This window comes from Phyllobates terribilis, unplaced genomic scaffold (genome assembly GCF_046119375.1).
Source record: "Phyllobates terribilis strain yellow unplaced genomic scaffold, ASM4611937v1 Scaffold_11__3_contigs__length_659146591, whole genome shotgun sequence".
Taxonomy (NCBI): Eukaryota; Metazoa; Chordata; class Amphibia; order Anura; family Dendrobatidae; genus Phyllobates; species Phyllobates terribilis.
In genome coordinates, this window is record NW_027362771.1 from 605,185,543 (window position 1) to 605,206,778 (window position 21,236).

Here is a 21,236-nt window from a genome sequence, read left to right on the forward strand (position 1 = left end):
TACAACAAGTCCCCCACACAGCTAGAAGCCCAAATATTTTTTCAGAGGTACTGTAGATGCAGATAAAAATTAGTTTTAATTTGCAACCTGATGGAGGTCAGTATAGATGGACTAATAGAGAAAGTCCGACACACTACTAGAAGGCCAAATATTTTTTCAGAGGTAGATGCGGAAAAAAATATATTCAGTTTGCAACCTGATGGAGGTCAGTATAGATGGACTAATAGAGAAAGTCCGACACACTACTAGAAGGCCAAATATTTTTTCAGAGCTAGATGCAGAAAAAAATTATATTCAGTTTGCAACCTGATGGAGGTCAGTATAGATGGATTAATAGAACAAGACCCACACACAGCTAGAAGCCCAATATTTTTTCAGAGGTAGATGCAGAAAAAAATATATTCAGTTTGCAACCTGATGGAGGTCAGTATAGATGGACTAATACAACAAGTCCCACACACAGCTAGAAGCCCAATATTTTTTAGAGGTAGATGCAGAAAAAAATATATTCAGTTTGCAACCTGATGGAGGTCAGTATAGATGGACTAATAGAGAAAGTCCGACACACTACTAGAAGGCCAAATATTTTTTCAGAGCTAGATGCAGAAAAAAATTATATTCAGTTTGCAACCTGATGGAGGTCAGTATAGTTGGATTAATAGAACAAGACCCACACACAGCTAGAAGCCCAATATTTTTTCAGAGGTAGATGCAGAAAAAAATATATTCAGTTTGCAACCTGATGGAGGTCAGTATAGATGGACTAATACAACAAGTCCCACACACAGCTAGAAGCCCAATATTTTTTCAGAGGTAGATGCAGAAAAAAATATATTCAGTTTGCAACCTGATGGAGGTCAGTATAGATGGACTAATACAACAAGTCCCACACACAGCTAGAAGCCCAAATATTTTTTCAGAGGTACTGTAGATGCAGATAAAAATTAGTTTTAATTTGCAACCTGATGGAGGTCAGTATAGATGGACTAATAGAGAAAGTCCGACACACTACTAGAAGGCCAAATATTTTTTCAGAGGTAGATGCAGAAAAAAATATATTCAGTTTGCAACCTGATGGAGGTCAGTATAGATGGACTAATAGAGAAAGTCCGACACACTACTAGAAGGCCAAATATTTTTTCAGAGCTAGATGCAGAAAAAAATTATATTCAGTTTGCAACCTGATGGAGGTCAGTATAGATGGATTAATAGAACAAGACACACACACAGCTAGAAGCCCAATATTTTTTCAGAGGTAGATGCAGAAAAAAATATATTCAGTTTGCAACCTGATGGAGGTCAGAATAGATGGACTAATACAACAAGTCCCACACACAGCTAGAAGCCCAAATATCTTTTCAGAGGTACTGTAGATGCAGATAAAAATTAGTTTTAATTTGCAACCTGATGGAGGTCAGTATAGATGGACTAATAGAGAAAGTCCGACACACTACTAGAAGGCCAAATATTTTTTCAGAGCTAGATGCAGAAAAAAATTATATTCAGTTTGCAACCTGATGGAGGTCAGTATAGATGGATTAATAGAACAAGACCCACACACAGCTAGAAGCCCAATATTTTTTCAGAGGTAGATGCAGAAAAAAATATATTCAGTTTGCAACCTGATGGAGGTCAGTATAGATGGACTAATACAACAAGTCCCACACACAGCTAGAAGCCCAAATATTTTTTCAGAGGTACTGTAGATGCAGATAAAAATTAGTTTTAATTTTCAACCTGATGGAGGTCAGTATAGATGGACTAATAGAGAAAGTCCGACACACTACTAGAAGGCCAAATATTTTTTCAGAGGCAGATGCAGAAAAAAATATATTCAGTTTGCAACCTGATGGAGGTCAGTATAGATGGACTAATACAACAAGTCCCCCACACAGCTAGAAGCCCAAATATTTTTTCAGAGGTACTGTAGATGCAGATAAAAATTAGTTTTAATTTGCAACCTGATGGAGGTCAGTATAGATGGACTAATAGAGAAAGTCCGACACACTACTAGAAGGCCAAATATTTTTTCAGAGGTAGATGCGGAAAAAAATATATTCAGTTTGCAACCTGATGGAGGTCAGTATAGATGGACTAATAGAGAAAGTCCGACACACTACTAGAAGGCCAAATATTTTTTCAGAGCTAGATGCAGAAAAAAATTATATTCAGTTTGCAACCTGATGGAGGTCAGTATAGATGGATTAATAGAACAAGACCCACACACAGCTAGAAGCCCAATATTTTTTCAGAGGTAGATGCAGAAAAAAATATATTCAGTTTGCAACCTGATGGAGGTCAGTATAGATGGACTAATACAACAAGTCCCACACACAGCTAGAAGCCCAATATTTTTTCAGAGGTAGATGCAGAAAAAAATATATTCAGTTTGCAACCTGATGGAGGTCAGTATAGATGGACTAATAGAGAAAGTCCGACACACTACTAGAAGGCCAAATATTTTTTCAGAGCTAGATGCAGAAAAAAATTATATTCAGTTTGCAACCTGATGGAGGTCAGTATAGTTGGATTAATAGAACAAGACCCACACACAGCTAGAAGCCCAATATTTTTTCAGAGGTAGATGCAGAAAAAAATATATTCAGTTTGCAACCTGATGGAGGTCAGTATAGATGGACTAATACAACAAGTCCCACACACAGCTAGAAGCCCAATATTTTTTCAGAGGTAGATGCAGAAAAAAATATATTCAGTTTGCAACCTGATGGAGGTCAGTATAGATGGACTAATACAACAAGTCCCACACACAGCTAGAAGCCCAAATATTTTTTCAGAGGTACTGTAGATGCAGATAAAAATTAGTTTTAATTTGCAACCTGATGGAGGTCAGTATAGATGGACTAATAGAGAAAGTCCGACACACTACTAGAAGGCCAAATATTTTTTCAGAGGTAGATGCAGAAAAAAATATATTCAGTTTGCAACCTGATGGAGGTCAGTATAGATGGACTAATAGAGAAAGTCCGACACACTACTAGAAGGCCAAATATTTTTTCAGAGCTAGATGCAGAAAAAAATTATATTCAGTTTGCAACCTGATGGAGGTCAGTATAGATGGATTAATAGAACAAGACACACACACAGCTAGAAGCCCAATATTTTTTCAGAGGTAGATGCAGAAAAAAATATATTCAGTTTGCAACCTGATGGAGGTCAGAATAGATGGACTAATACAACAAGTCCCACACACAGCTAGAAGCCCAAATATCTTTTCAGAGGTACTGTAGATGCAGATAAAAATTAGTTTTAATTTGCAACCTGATGGAGGTCAGTATAGATGGACTAATAGAGAAAGTCCGACACACTACTAGAAGGCCAAATATTTTTTCAGAGGTAGATGCAGAAAAAAATATATTCAGTTTGCAACCTGATGGAGGTCAGTATAGATGGACTAATAGAGAAAGTCCGACACACTACTAGAAGGCCAAATATTTTTTCAGAGCTAGATGCAGAAAAAAATTATATTCAGTTTGCAACCTGATGGAGGTCAGTATAGATGGATTAATAGAACAAGACCCACACACAGCTAGAAGCCCAATATTTTTTCAGAGGTAGATGCAGAAAAAAATATATTCAGTTTGCAACCTGATGGAGGTCAGTATAGATGGACTAATACAACAAGTCCCACACACAGCTAGAAGCCCAATATTTTTTAGAGGTAGATGCAGAAAAAAATATATTCAGTTTGCAACCTGATGGAGGTCAGTATAGATGGACTAATAGAGAAAGTCCGACACACTACTAGAAGGCCAAATATTTTTTCAGAGCTAGATGCAGAAAAAAATTATATTCAGTTTGCAACCTGATGGAGGTCAGTATAGTTGGATTAATAGAACAAGACCCACACACAGCTAGAAGCCCAATATTTTTTCAGAGGTAGATGCAGAAAAAAATATATTCAGTTTGCAACCTGATGGAGGTCAGTATAGATGGACTAATACAACAAGTCCCACACACAGCTAGAAGCCCAATATTTTTTCAGAGGTAGATGCAGAAAAAAATATATTCAGTTTGCAACCTGATGGAGGTCAGTATAGATGGACTAATACAACAAGTCCCACACACAGCTAGAAGCCCAAATATTTTTTCAGAGGTACTGTAGATGCAGATAAAAATTAGTTTTAATTTGCAACCTGATGGAGGTCAGTATAGATGGACTAATAGAGAAAGTCCGACACACTACTAGAAGGCCAAATATTTTTTCAGAGGTAGATGCAGAAAAAAATATATTCAGTTTGCAACCTGATGGAGGTCAGTATAGATGGACTAATAGAGAAAGTCCGACACACTACTAGAAGGCCAAATATTTTTTCAGAGCTAGATGCAGAAAAAAATTATATTCAGTTTGCAACCTGATGGAGGTCAGTATAGATGGATTAATAGAACAAGACACACACACAGCTAGAAGCCCAATATTTTTTCAGAGGTAGATGCAGAAAAAAATATATTCAGTTTGCAACCTGATGGAGGTCAGAATAGATGGACTAATACAACAAGTCCCACACACAGCTAGAAGCCCAAATATCTTTTCAGAGGTACTGTAGATGCAGATAAAAATTAGTTTTAATTTGCAACCTGATGGAGGTCAGTATAGATGGACTAATAGAGAAAGTCCGACACACTACTAGAAGGCCAAATATTTTTTCAGAGCTAGATGCAGAAAAAAATTATATTCAGTTTGCAACCTGATGGAGGTCAGTATAGATGGATTAATAGAACAAGACCCACACACAGCTAGAAGCCCAATATTTTTTCAGAGGTAGATGCAGAAAAAAATATATTCAGTTTGCAACCTGATGGAGGTCAGTATAGATGGACTAATACAACAAGTCCCACACACAGCTAGAAGCCCAAATATTTTTTCAGAGGTACTGTAGATGCAGATAAAAATTAGTTTTAATTTTCAACCTGATGGAGGTCAGTATAGATGGACTAATAGAGAAAGTCCGACACACTACTAGAAGGCCAAATATTTTTTCAGAGGCAGATGCAGAAAAAAATATATTCAGTTTGCAACCTGATGGAGGTCAGTATAGATGGACTAATACAACAAGTCCCCCACACAGCTAGAAGCCCAAATATTTTTTCAGAGGTACTGTAGATGCAGATAAAAATTAGTTTTAATTTGCAACCTGATGGAGGTCAGTATAGATGGACTAATAGAGAAAGTCCGACACACTACTAGAAGGCCAAATATTTTTTCAGAGGTAGATGCGGAAAAAAATATATTCAGTTTGCAACCTGATGGAGGTCAGTATAGATGGACTAATAGAGAAAGTCCGACACACTACTAGAAGGCCAAATATTTTTTCAGAGCTAGATGCAGAAAAAAATTATATTCAGTTTGCAACCTGATGGAGGTCAGTATAGATGGATTAATAGAACAAGACCCACACACAGCTAGAAGCCCAATATTTTTTCAGAGGTAGATGCAGAAAAAAATATATTCAGTTTGCAACCTGATGGAGGTCAGTATAGATGGACTAATACAACAAGTCCCACACACAGCTAGAAGCCCAATATTTTTTCAGAGGTAGATGCAGAAAAAAATATATTCAGTTTGCAACCTGATGGAGGTCAGTATAGATGGACTAATAGAGAAAGTCCGACACACTACTAGAAGGCCAAATATTTTTTCAGAGCTAGATGCAGAAAAAAATTATATTCAGTTTGCAACCTGATGGAGGTCAGTATAGTTGGATTAATAGAACAAGACCCACACACAGCTAGAAGCCCAATATTTTTTCAGAGGTAGATGCAGAAAAAAATATATTCAGTTTGCAACCTGATGGAGGTCAGTATAGATGGACTAATACAACAAGTCCCACACACAGCTAGAAGCCCAATATTTTTTCAGAGGTAGATGCAGAAAAAAATATATTCAGTTTGCAACCTGATGGAGGTCAGTATAGATGGACTAATACAACAAGTCCCACACACAGCTAGAAGCCCAAATATTTTTTCAGAGGTACTGTAGATGCAGATAAAAATTAGTTTTAATTTGCAACCTGATGGAGGTCAGTATAGATGGACTAATAGAGAAAGTCCGACACACTACTAGAAGGCCAAATATTTTTTCAGAGGTAGATGCAGAAAAAAATATATTCAGTTTGCAACCTGATGGAGGTCAGTATAGATGGACTAATAGAGAAAGTCCGACACACTACTAGAAGGCCAAATATTTTTTCAGAGCTAGATGCAGAAAAAAATTATATTCAGTTTGCAACCTGATGGAGGTCAGTATAGATGGATTAATAGAACAAGACACACACACAGCTAGAAGCCCAATATTTTTTCAGAGGTAGATGCAGAAAAAAATATATTCAGTTTGCAACCTGATGGAGGTCAGAATAGATGGACTAATACAACAAGTCCCACACACAGCTAGAAGCCCAAATATCTTTTCAGAGGTACTGTAGATGCAGATAAAAATTAGTTTTAATTTGCAACCTGATGGAGGTCAGTATAGATGGACTAATAGAGAAAGTCCGACACACTACTAGAAGGCCAAATATTTTTTCAGAGGTAGATGCAGAAAAAAATATATTCAGTTTGCAACCTGATGGAGGTCAGTATAGATGGACTAATAGAGAAAGTCCGACACACTACTAGAAGGCCAAATATTTTTTCAGAGCTAGATGCAGAAAAAAATTATATTCAGTTTGCAACCTGATGGAGGTCAGTATAGATGGATTAATAGAACAAGACCCACACACAGCTAGAAGCCCAATATTTTTTCAGAGGTAGATGCAGAAAAAAATATATTCAGTTTGCAACCTGATGGAGGTCAGTATAGATGGACTAATACAACAAGTCCCACACACAGCTAGAAGCCCAATATTTTTTCAGAGGTAGATGCAGAAAAAAATATATTCAGTTTGCAACCTGATGGAGGTCAGTGTAGATGGACTAATAGAGAAAGTCCGACACACTACTAGAAGGCCAAATATTTTTTCAGAGCTAGATGCAGAAAAAAATTATATTCAGTTTGCAACCTGATGGAGGTCAGTATAGATGGATTAATAGAACAAGACCCACACACAGCTAGAAGCCCAATATTTTTTCAGAGGTAGATGCAGAAAAAAATATATTCAGTTTGCAACCTGATGGAGGTCAGTATAGATGGACTAATAGAGAAAGTCCGACACACTACTAGAAGGCCAAATATTTTTTCAGTGCTAGATGCAGAAAAAAATTATATTCAGTTTGCAACCTGATGGAGGTCAGTATAGATGGATTAATAGAACAAGACCCACACACAGCTAGAAGCCCAATATTTTTTCAGAGGTAGATGCAGAAAAAAATATATTCAGTTTGCAACCTGATGGAGGTCAGTATAGATGGACTAATACAACAAGTCCCACACACAGCTAGAAGCCCAATATTTTTTCAGAGGTAGATGCAGAAAAAAATATATTCAGTTTGCAACCTGATGGAGGTCAGTATAGATGGACTAATACAACAAGTTCCACACACAGCTAGAAGCCCAAATATTTTTTCAGAGGTACTGTAGATGCAGATAAAAATTAGTTTTAATTTGCAACCTGATGGAGGTCAGTATAGATGGACTAATAGAGAAAGTCCGACACACTACTAGAAGGCCAAATATTTTTTCAGAGGTAGATGCAGAAAAAAATATATTCAGTTTGCAACCTGATGGAGGTCAGTATAGATGGACTAATAGAGAAAGTCCGACACACTACTAGAAGGCCAAATATTTTTTCAGAGCTAGATGCAGAAAAAAATTATATTCAGTTTGCAACCTGATGGAGGTCAGTATAGATGGATTAATAGAACAAGACCCACACACAGCTAGAAGCCCAATATTTTTTCAGAGGTAGATGCAGAAAAAAATATATTCAGTTTGCAACCTGATGGAGGTCAGTATAGATGGACTAATACAACAAGTCCCACACACAGCTAGAAGCCCAATATTTTTTAGAGGTAGATGCAGAAAAAAATATATTCAGTTTGCAACCTGATGGAGGTCAGTATAGATGGACTAATAGAGAAAGTCCGACACACTACTAGAAGGCCAAATATTTTTTCAGAGCTAGATGCAGAAAAAAATTATATTCAGTTTGCAACCTGATGGAGGTCAGTATAGTTGGATTAATAGAACAAGACCCACACACAGCTAGAAGCCCAATATTTTTTCAGAGGTAGATGCAGAAAAAAATATATTCAGTTTGCAACCTGATGGAGGTCAGTATAGATGGACTAATACAACAAGTCCCACACACAGCTAGAAGCCCAATATTTTTTCAGAGGTAGATGCAGAAAAAAATATATTCAGTTTGCAACCTGATGGAGGTCAGTATAGATGGACTAATACAACAAGTCCCACACACAGCTAGAAGCCCAAATATTTTTTCAGAGGTACTGTAGATGCAGATAAAAATTAGTTTTAATTTGCAACCTGATGGAGGTCAGTATAGATGGACTAATAGAGAAAGTCCGACACACTACTAGAAGGCCAAATATTTTTTCAGAGGTAGATGCAGAAAAAAATATATTCAGTTTGCAACCTGATGGAGGTCAGTATAGATGGACTAATAGAGAAAGTCCGACACACTACTAGAAGGCCAAATATTTTTTCAGAGCTAGATGCAGAAAAAAATTATATTCAGTTTGCAACCTGATGGAGGTCAGTATAGATGGATTAATAGAACAAGACACACACACAGCTAGAAGCCCAATATTTTTTCAGAGGTAGATGCAGAAAAAAATATATTCAGTTTGCAACCTGATGGAGGTCAGAATAGATGGACTAATACAACAAGTCCCACACACAGCTAGAAGCCCAAATATCTTTTCAGAGGTACTGTAGATGCAGATAAAAATTAGTTTTAATTTGCAACCTGATGGAGGTCAGTATAGATGGACTAATAGAGAAAGTCCGACACACTACTAGAAGGCCAAATATTTTTTCAGAGCTAGATGCAGAAAAAAATTATATTCAGTTTGCAACCTGATGGAGGTCAGTATAGATGGATTAATAGAACAAGACCCACACACAGCTAGAAGCCCAATATTTTTTCAGAGGTAGATGCAGAAAAAAATATATTCAGTTTGCAACCTGATGGAGGTCAGTATAGATGGACTAATACAACAAGTCCCACACACAGCTAGAAGCCCAAATATTTTTTCAGAGGTACTGTAGATGCAGATAAAAATTAGTTTTAATTTTCAACCTGATGGAGGTCAGTATAGATGGACTAATAGAGAAAGTCCGACACACTACTAGAAGGCCAAATATTTTTTCAGAGGCAGATGCAGAAAAAAATATATTCAGTTTGCAACCTGATGGAGGTCAGTATAGATGGACTAATACAACAAGTCCCCCACACAGCTAGAAGCCCAAATATTTTTTCAGAGGTACTGTAGATGCAGATAAAAATTAGTTTTAATTTGCAACCTGATGGAGGTCAGTATAGATGGACTAATAGAGAAAGTCCGACACACTACTAGAAGGCCAAATATTTTTTCAGAGGTAGATGCGGAAAAAAATATATTCAGTTTGCAACCTGATGGAGGTCAGTATAGATGGACTAATAGAGAAAGTCCGACACACTACTAGAAGGCCAAATATTTTTTCAGAGCTAGATGCAGAAAAAAATTATATTCAGTTTGCAACCTGATGGAGGTCAGTATAGATGGATTAATAGAACAAGACCCACACACAGCTAGAAGCCCAATATTTTTTCAGAGGTAGATGCAGAAAAAAATATATTCAGTTTGCAACCTGATGGAGGTCAGTATAGATGGACTAATACAACAAGTCCCACACACAGCTAGAAGCCCAATATTTTTTCAGAGGTAGATGCAGAAAAAAATATATTCAGTTTGCAACCTGATGGAGGTCAGTATAGATGGACTAATAGAGAAAGTCCGACACACTACTAGAAGGCCAAATATTTTTTCAGAGCTAGATGCAGAAAAAAATTATATTCAGTTTGCAACCTGATGGAGGTCAGTATAGTTGGATTAATAGAACAAGACCCACACACAGCTAGAAGCCCAATATTTTTTCAGAGGTAGATGCAGAAAAAAATATATTCAGTTTGCAACCTGATGGAGGTCAGTATAGATGGACTAATACAACAAGTCCCACACACAGCTAGAAGCCCAATATTTTTTCAGAGGTAGATGCAGAAAAAAATATATTCAGTTTGCAACCTGATGGAGGTCAGTATAGATGGACTAATACAACAAGTCCCACACACAGCTAGAAGCCCAAATATTTTTTCAGAGGTACTGTAGATGCAGATAAAAATTAGTTTTAATTTGCAACCTGATGGAGGTCAGTATAGATGGACTAATAGAGAAAGTCCGACACACTACTAGAAGGCCAAATATTTTTTCAGAGGTAGATGCAGAAAAAAATATATTCAGTTTGCAACCTGATGGAGGTCAGTATAGATGGACTAATAGAGAAAGTCCGACACACTACTAGAAGGCCAAATATTTTTTCAGAGCTAGATGCAGAAAAAAATTATATTCAGTTTGCAACCTGATGGAGGTCAGTATAGATGGATTAATAGAACAAGACACACACACAGCTAGAAGCCCAATATTTTTTCAGAGGTAGATGCAGAAAAAAATATATTCAGTTTGCAACCTGATGGAGGTCAGAATAGATGGACTAATACAACAAGTCCCACACACAGCTAGAAGCCCAAATATCTTTTCAGAGGTACTGTAGATGCAGATAAAAATTAGTTTTAATTTGCAACCTGATGGAGGTCAGTATAGATGGACTAATAGAGAAAGTCCGACACACTACTAGAAGGCCAAATATTTTTTCAGAGGTAGATGCAGAAAAAAATATATTCAGTTTGCAACCTGATGGAGGTCAGTATAGATGGACTAATAGAGAAAGTCCGACACACTACTAGAAGGCCAAATATTTTTTCAGAGCTAGATGCAGAAAAAAATTATATTCAGTTTGCAACCTGATGGAGGTCAGTATAGATGGATTAATAGAACAAGACCCACACACAGCTAGAAGCCCAATATTTTTTCAGAGGTAGATGCAGAAAAAAATATATTCAGTTTGCAACCTGATGGAGGTCAGTATAGATGGACTAATACAACAAGTCCCACACACAGCTAGAAGCCCAATATTTTTTCAGAGGTAGATGCAGAAAAAAATATATTCAGTTTGCAACCTGATGGAGGTCAGTGTAGATGGACTAATAGAGAAAGTCCGACACACTACTAGAAGGCCAAATATTTTTTCAGAGCTAGATGCAGAAAAAAATTATATTCAGTTTGCAACCTGATGGAGGTCAGTATAGATGGATTAATAGAACAAGACCCACACACAGCTAGAAGCCCAATATTTTTTCAGAGGTAGATGCAGAAAAAAATATATTCAGTTTGCAACCTGATGGAGGTCAGTATAGATGGACTAATAGAGAAAGTCCGACACACTACTAGAAGGCCAAATATTTTTTCAGTGCTAGATGCAGAAAAAAATTATATTCAGTTTGCAACCTGATGGAGGTCAGTATAGATGGATTAATAGAACAAGACCCACACACAGCTAGAAGCCCAATATTTTTTCAGAGGTAGATGCAGAAAAAAATATATTCAGTTTGCAACCTGATGGAGGTCAGTATAGATGGACTAATACAACAAGTCCCACACACAGCTAGAAGCCCAATATTTTTTCAGAGGTAGATGCAGAAAAAAATATATTCAGTTTGCAACCTGATGGAGGTCAGTATAGATGGACTAATACAACAAGTTCCACACACAGCTAGAAGCCCAAATATTTTTTCAGAGGTACTGTAGATGCAGATAAAAATTAGTTTTAATTTGCAACCTGATGGAGGTCAGTATAGATGGACTAATAGAGAAAGTCCGACACACTACTAGAAGGCCAAATATTTTTTCAGAGGTAGATGCAGAAAAAAATATATTCAGTTTGCAACCTGATGGAGGTCAGTATAGATGGACTAATAGAGAAAGTCCGACACACTACTAGAAGGCCAAATATTTTTTCAGAGCTAGATGCAGAAAAAAATTATATTCAGTTTGCAACCTGATGGAGGTCAGTATAGATGGATTAATAGAACAAGACCCACACACAGCTAGAAGCCCAATATTTTTTCAGAGGTAGATGCAGAAAAAAATATATTCAGTTTGCAACCTGATGGAGGTCAGTATAGATGGACTAATACAACAAGTCCCACACACAGGTAGAAGCCCAAATATTTTTTCAGAGGTACTGTAGATGCAGATAAAAATTAGTTTTAATTTGCAACCTGATGGAGGTCAGTATAGATGGACTAATAGAATGATGCTATGCCCAAAAGATTTTACTTCACTAGGTGCAGTAAAAAAATTGGTATTCTATACACAGGTGGTATATCTTGCAACACAGATAGGCTACTCCACTGACTAACACACTCTGCAATAGGCCAAAAAGGATTAGCTTTGCTAGATTCAGCCAAATGCTGCGAAAAAAACTTGCACAGCACTGGCACAGACCTGCCTGGCAAAAACTGATAGGAACTGATGTAACCTAGTCCTGAAAAGGACTCCAATTACAATTAGTCTTTACTCCCACAACCTATCTATTTAAGAGCACAGACCTCCCTGATAAAAGTCGTAGGAAATGCTGTAACCTAGTCCTTAAAAGGACTGCAATCACAACTATTCCCTACTACCAAGCTATCTGTATATTTGTGCGAAAATTGGCTTGAAATTAACAAGGTATAGCGCACACAGCAACAGCGGTGCCGTCTAACACGCAGCTGCAGCAGTGAGAAAATGGTGGCGACGGGGAAAATGGCTTGGTCTTATAGGGCAAGGACATGTGACATACACTGCCAATGACACATGCCCTTGCTTGTGTGAAAAAAAGCACTTCGCTCCGTGTGTGCGCTGCTGATAGGCTGACAGATTGCACCTCCCCACTGCAAATGCGGGAAAGAGAAAAAAAAATGGAGATCTTCATTGTTCCTGCAGAGATCCATCCCCTGCCCCTCCGCCCACCCCGCTGTACACTCAAACTGCGTATTAACATTAATTTTCATCATTACTGAGAAAAAATCCAGTTATGATTTTGGTGCACGAACAGTTATCGAACATAACCTCGAACAGCCGAATTTTTCTCAAATTGTTCGTGTTCGCCGAACGGCTCGAACACCGCCCAAAACAGCTCGAATTTGAGATTGGCGAACAGTTCGAGTAGAACAACGCTCATCTCTAATTCTCACCACAATCCGGCCCGTACCTGCCCGCTCAGGTACAGAGCGGAGTTTCATACCTGAAGCTCCGCTCCGAACCCCGGGCTGGAGCCGCTATCTGGGACGGAGCCGTGCTCGCGCGTAAGCAAGCGCTGCTCTGTCCCTGACAGCGGCTCCAGCCCGGGGTTCGGAGTGGAGCTTCAGACATGAGCGGGCAGGTACGGCCTGTATTGCGGCAAGAATATCCAGATGGCTATTCAGCCAGAATTCTGCTAGTGTGCACAGGCCCTAACTCAGTGTGTGGAAGAACAAATAAATACACATAACTACTTACCTTCTGGATTTGTTCCTTCTGAGTCTTCAGATTCACTTGATATGTTCTGAGGAATGAAATCTTCATCACTGTCAGAATCAAATACATGTTCCTGCAATTCGGATTCCGATTCATCCTCCGGTATGGATTGCAAAGTAGCCAGAATATCCTGAGGCTTTATCAAACGTCTTCTCTCCATATTCCTCACAAATTCCATAATTCTATATAGTTCCCTGCTGAAAAATAGAAATGAAATGAAAACTAAAAGAAATAATAACTGTTCTGCCACCTTCAAAAGTAGGTGGGCTGAATCAGTTGACAGACAGCTAAACTATTTCATAACAATTCATACCTGTATGAGTCTTCAGAGCTCGTATGTCTGCGTCTGTTCTCTTTGTCTCTTCAGCTGAACTGAAAGTAAAGTTACTATCCAGAATACTGTCTCCTGCTAGGACCTTAGAAAAACACCACCCTTCATTAGCATAAGATAAGAGCCTAGAGTAAACAAGCTATTTTGTTCAGCATTACACAGTAATACAAGCAGGTAAAACACAAGGAAAATGTGAAAAGTTGACATGTAAATTGAACTACATCTATATGAACATCAGGGTAAATAAGACAGAGTGAAAAAATTATGCACAAAACTTTATAGCAACATTTAGTGACAAAAGGACCTCAAAATATAGTAGGGAGTCAAAATGACTCCCTTCAGTAGTTCTTGGTAAATTTTGAAAAAAACGCGCAAATTTTTCACCAAAATTATTTATTCTCACAAAATCTTTTTTCACATCATATTTGAGGAAAAGTCACCGAGTTTCAAGCCGGAATTCTGAAAAATGTAGTCACAGAAGAGAAATAAAAAACGAAAGGAGTCAAAATGACTCCATCAGTAGTTCTAGTGTTAACAAGCAGATCGGCAGTACAAAATCACACCGCCCAAAAAATGGAACCCCTTTCCTTTACTAAGGATAGCTGCGGTTTCTTTCAATGTCAAAAATGCACCGTATGCAAAAAACTAGCTATGAAAAAACAAAGAGTTATAACGGAAAGAGACGTAACACATATCATACCATATTTCATTACATACACAACAGAGGGGGTTATTTATTGCTTAAAATATCCGTGCAAAAAACAAAACGCCCCATGAACACGTGTATCAGTGGACACCTACGGAATATCACCAACAAGTTTGACATTTATATTTACAAATTTATATTCATGTCAGTTCAATAAATAATCAACCATTCTCAAAATTTGACAAAATAGAATCATATCGTAAACATATGTGTGAGGTAGCGTGGCCGAGCGGTCTAAGGCACTGGATTTAGGCTCCAGTCTCTCTGGAGGCGTGGGTTTTTATTTGGACCAAATTTTTACCAAAAATGAGGATACTGTTGAGGAAGTAAAGGTGATGGGAATTTAGGAGGCAGCGATCATGCTATCCTATCATTTTCAATTACAAAAGGAGGAATACCTGCGAAAGCTGAGATTTTAAGATTGGACTGTAGAAAGGCAGTTTTTAATGGACTCAGTAAAAGGGAGGGAAAGGTAGGATGTTCTAAAGGAGAGAAATATCCAGGAAGGTTGGGAGATTTTGCTAAATTAAATTAACCCTTTCGCCGAGTATGCTCGGGCCGAGTATGCTACGGCTAACCTGTCTACATAGACATGGACCCGTTCTGAATTGGCGATCCAGTGAAATGCTCCGTTGGGGGCAGGATTGCCATGAGACCTGTCTGGTTCAGGTTCGCCCTGCTCAACCTCCGTCTACTCCGGCTAATTTACCTGGTCTACCTGCACCTTACTGGTCCTATGCAGATGGCTTCAATAAGATGGAAGCAGAGACACTGCCACCTCATAGGCCATATGATTGCCCTATTGACCTGGCACCTGGTGCCTCTCCACCCCATGGGCATAGCTACCCATTGTCACTGGCCGAAACCCGGGCCATGACTGAGTATATCGAAAAAATCTGGCTAGGGGATTCATCCAGAAATCTACCTCCCCGGGTGGAGCAGGATTCTTCTTTGTAAAAAAGAAAGACGGTTCACTATGCCCCTGTATCAATTATAGGGGACTCAACCAGATTACTATCAAAAACAAATACCCCCTGCCGCTCATCTCAGAGCTGTTTGACTGCCTTAAAGGTGCGAAGATCTTCACCAAGCTTGATCTTCATGGGGTGTATAACTTGGTCCAGATCCGCCAAGGAGACGAGTGGAAAACGGCATTCAATACCCGGGACAGCCACTATGAATACCGTGTGATGCCCTTTGGCCTCTGTAATGCTCGAGCCGTCTTCCAAGAACTAGTTAATAGAGATTAGCGGTGTTTGAAATGAACTGTTCGCCAATCTCAAATTCGAGCTGTTCTAGGCGGTGTTCGAGCCGTTCGGCGAACATGAACGATTTGAAAAAAATTCGGCTGTTCGAGCTTATGTTCGATAACTGTTCATGCACCAAAATCATAACTGGATTTTTTCTCAGTAATGCTGAAATTAATGTTAATACGCAGTTTGAGTGTACAGCGGGGCGAGGGGGGGGGCAGGGGATGGATCTCTGCAGAAAAAATTAAGATCTCCGTTTTTTTTTCTTTTTCCCGCATTTACAGTGGGGAGGTGCAATCTGTCAGCCTATCAGCAGCGCACACACGGAGCGAACTGCTTTTTTTCACACAAGCAAGGGCATGTGTCATTGGCAGTGTATGTCACATGTCCTTGCCCTATAAGACCCAGCCATTTTCCCCGTCGCCACCATTTTCTCACTGCTGCAGCTGCGTGTTAGATGGCACCGCTGTTGCTGTGTGCGCTATACTTTGTTAATTTCAAGCCAATTTTCGCACAAATCTACAGATAGCTTGGGAGTAGGGAATAGTTGTGATTGCAGTCCTTTTAAGGTCTAGGTTACATCATTTCCTACGACTTTTATCAGGCAGGTCTGTGCTCTTAAATAGATAGGTTGGGAGTAAAGACTAATTGTAATTGCAGTCTTTTGAGGGCTAGGTTACATCAGTTCCTATCACTTTTTGCCAGCCAGGTCTGTGCCAGTGCTGTGCAAGTTTTTTTCACAGCATTTGGCTAAATCTAGCAAAGCAAATCCTTTTTGGCCTCTTGCAGTGTGTGGTAGTCAGTGGAGTAGCTATAGAATACCAAATTTTTCACTGCAGCTAGTGAAGTCAAACCTTTTGGGCATAGAATCATTCTATTAGTCCATCTATACTAACCTCCACCAGGTTGCAAATTCAATATAATTTTTATCTGCATCTAGCTCAGAAAAAATATTTGGGCTTGTAGCAGTGTGTGGAACTTGTTCTATTAGTCCATCTATACAAACCTCCACCAGGTTGCAAATTCAATATAATTTTTTTCTGCATCTAGCTCTGAAAAAATATTTCGGCTTTTAGCAGTGTGTGGGACTTGTTCTATTAGTCCATCTATACTAACCTCCACCAGGTTGCACATTCAATATATTTTTTTTCTGCATCTAGCTCTGAAAAAATATTTTGGCTTGTAGCAGTGTGTGGGACTTGTTCTATTAGTCCATCTATACTAACCTCCACCTGGTTGCACATTCAATATAATTTTTTTCTGCATCTAGCTCTGAAAAAATATTTCGGCTTGTAGCAGTGTGTGGGACTTGTTCTATTAGTCCATCTATACTAACCTCCACCAGGTTGCAAATTCAAAATAATTTTTATCTGCATCTAACCCAGCCAATACTTTTGGGCTAATACCACAGTTTGGCCACTCAGCTCTGCTCGGTTCCCATCCATTGTTTTTTGTGCAAACAACTCCAGAGTTTTGAATTAGTTAACCACCAAAATGAGTGGAAAAAGGCTTGCTGCTGGTGGAAAGGGGAATAGGTGTGTTAGGAAGGGAAAAAAAGGCTGTGTCCATGCGGTAGGTGTAAAATCAACAGTAACATCTGCAGAAGAAAGACCTTCTTCCAGCCAAACTAAGATGTTTACTTCTTTTAGCGGACAATGTGATAAGATCCCTTTCTTATGGCCACGCCAATTGCTACAAATTCCAGATGAGGAACAAAAACAGCAGGTGCTTCAACGGATATCAAGTGATGCTTTAAGTGGGCTCTCCTCCACCTCAACTTCAACATCACAAATACTCCAGTCCTCAGAGGTGTCACCCCAATCGCACTTGCTTCCTCACAGCTCCCAAGTCTCCAGCTGCCCGTCTGAGTATGGGGTAGAACAGATGGTTGAGTCTACAGAGCTGTTTACTCATACTATAGCCTGGGAATCAGAGGTCGGCTCCAGAGCTTCTGTGAATCCAGATGAGAAAATGATCTGCACTGATGCCCAGAATCTTTATGAGTCGGATCCAGGACCAGACGCAGAAGGTTCTGACCATAATGTCGACCCAAGTTCCCAAACTATAAATCCTGTTGGTGGAGACAATGAGGAAGACGATGATGAGACTCAAATACCTAATTGGAGCGACAACTTTAGTTTTTTGTCAGGGCAGGTAGAGGTTGGCTCTGAGGACGACGGGTATGATAACACACAGGGTGATGATGACGAGGTTGGAGATTCTACTTACTCTCAACCCACAGTCAGCCAGTCGATTAGGTCAGCAGAGGAGGTGGAGGAGGATGCTAGTGACGACGAGGTCAGGTTGCGCCTTCCTGGACAGAGACGTAGTACTGGAAGCACGTCAACAACTGCATCCTCAAACAAAACTCTAGCTCTGACCACAAGTCGTGGTGGTTCTTTAGGTCGCATGGGTGCTAAGCCTTGCATAGCCTGGGCATTTTTTCAGATCGATAAAGATAACCCAACTGGTGTTATCTGTAACATTTGTCAGCAAAAGCTAAGTAGAGGCTAAAAAATCCATAGTTTGAGTACTTCATGCATGAACCGGCACATGGATATGAAGCATAAGTTGCAGTGGGAAGCTCACTGTGCTACAATGCGGCCTAGCCGGCCGGGCCAACCACCGTGTACCACATCTTGTGCATCTGCGGCCTCTTCATCCTCTGTGACTGGGGGGACAGCAGTCACACCTGTTTTGGGACGCAGACCTGCCACCTCTTTACCCGCAACAGCCAGCGTGATTGGCAGGTCATCATTTTCTTTGGAGGTGGAAACACCAGCTGGTGTTCAGCGCTGTCCGACATCGATAGCACCACCTTTGGATCAAGGTAACCTAACATGTCCGCCTGCATCTTCCTCACAGACCGTCAGTTTGCCGGTGACACCCTTCTCAACCCCGTCTAAGCACAACAGCCAGCCCTCGGTCCCTCAGATGTGGACAAGTAAAAGACCATTTCCTCCTAGCCATGAGAAAGCTAATAGGTTGAATTTCACCACCTGCAAGCTCTTGGCTGCATAAATGCTTCCTTTCCGCCTGGTGGACACAGAGGATTTTCGAGACCTTATGTCCATCGCAGTGCCCCAGTACCAGATGCCCAGTCGGCACTACTTCTCAAAGAAAGGTGTGCCTGCGCTCCACCAGCATGTCATACACAACATCACCGCTTCTTTGAGAAACTCTGTGTGAGACAGGGTGCATTTAACCACAGACACTTGGACAAGTAGGCATGGACAGGGGTGTTACATGTCGCTCACTGGGCACTGGGTAACTATGGTGACAGCAGGACAAGGGGCTGCTGTCCAAGTCTTGCCGTCCCCACAAGTTGTGCGTCAATCCTCTTTATCTCAAAGTTCCTCCACTGTTTCTGCCTCCTCAACCTCCTCTCGGTCATCCACCTGCACCCAAAGCCTGTCTGGTCATGCCACAAGCTTTCAAACTGTGCAGAAGGGATCCTGCACACCTCTTTACTATGCTCACTGCAGGGCTCAACGTCATCAGGCGGTTTTTACTTTGAAACGTCTGGGAAATGTGAGTCACACAGCTGAGGAGTTGTGGTCAGCTCTGGAGGACCAGTTTCATGAATGGTTGTCTCCACGGAACCAGAAACCAGGGAAAGTCGTGTGCGACAATGCTGCAAAACTGGGTGCGGCACTACGCCGGGGCAATGTCACACTTGTGCCTTGTATGGCTCACGTGTTTAGTCTGGCTGTCCAGGAATTTTTAGCCCACTCTCCTGGACTAGATGGCCTTCTGCAGAGGGCACGGTCGCTGTGTGCTCACTTCCGCCATTCTCATCCCGTAGCTCAGCGACTTACATCTCTACAGAAGTCGTTGGGCCTGCCACTTCACCGGCTAAAATGAAATGTGCCTACCCGGTGGAATTCAACTCTGCACATGTTGCAGCGACTGTGGCAGCACCGACAATCCCTGGTGCAATACGTTCTGACGTATAGTCTGGGCCAACGAGAACCAGAGGTGGGGCAAATCACGCTGGAGGAGTGGTCTCAGACCAGGGACCTATGCACCCTTCTGCACAGTTTTGAAATGTCTACGAAGATGTTTAGTGCTGACGATGCCATTATCAGCATGACTATTCCGGTGATTTACATGCTGGAGCACATGTTAAACAGAATTCGGAGTCAGGTGGTGGCACAAGAGGAGGTGGAGGAAGTAGAGGAGGAGGAGTTGTATGCGGAAGGGCTAACATCTGCAAGGTCCAGACGGTCGGCAGCACCAAGGTGGCAGGCATGTGAGGGTGGGAGAGATGGTTTTACCAGGGCGCATGGTAGCAGCCAAACTAGTGAGGAAGGTGCAGGAGCCCAGGATGAAGTGGAGGACGAACTGATGGAAGACTCATCAGATGAGGGAGACCTTGATCACATTTCTGTTGTGCGAGGTTGGGGGGAGAGGGCAGAGGAAGGAAGCATGATTGTTACCTCACCACCAACACAACAGGGACTTGGTGCTCCTGGATTTGCAAGACACATGAGTGCCTTCTTGCTGCACTACCTGCAACATGACCCTCGAATTGTGAGAATTAGAAATAATCTTGACTACTGGGTTGCCACACTGTTAGATCCCAGGTACAAAAGTAAATTTGCAGAAATTATTCCTGCATAGAAAGGGATGCACGCATGCAGGAGTATCAGCAGAGACTGTTGCAGAATCTTACATGTGCTTTTCCACAAAACACCAGTGGTGCACGTAGTGAATCTCACAGTTTCAACTTGCCAACCGTGGGACCGTTGAATGTTCAGCACTCAAACCGTAACAGAAACACAGTATCTGCTGGTAACATCAATTTTGCAAAATCATTTCACCACTTTTTTAGCCCATCCTTTGCAAGGCCACAGGAGACAAGAAGTCTGACACATAGTCAACGCCTACAGACGATGGTACAGGAATATCTCCAAGTAAACATTGAAGCCGTGACTGTGTCACTGGACCCTTGCTTTTTTTGGGCTTCCAATCTGGATAAATGGCCGGATTTCGCCACTTATGCCTTGGAGATCTTGTCATGCCACGCAGCCAGCGTTCTGTCTGAACGTGTGTTAAGTGCTGCTGGTGGTGTGCTGACAGATCAGCGCACGCGGCTCTTCGCTGATAATGTAGACAGACTCACGTTCATAAAGATGAACAAATCATGGTTCCGAAATGACTTTTCTACCCCTGTGTCATCCTGGGGAGAGTAAAAGCTTGATGATTTGTTAAAATCACCTCACCAACCGATTTAAGCTTTCAAATTACTAATCATGTTTATCTGTATCTTGGCAGGAAAATAATTTGTGCCTTGTAGCAGTTTGCAGTACTAATTCTATTAGGCCATCAATACTAAGCTCCACCAGCTTTCAAATTAATAATAATTTTTAGCTGC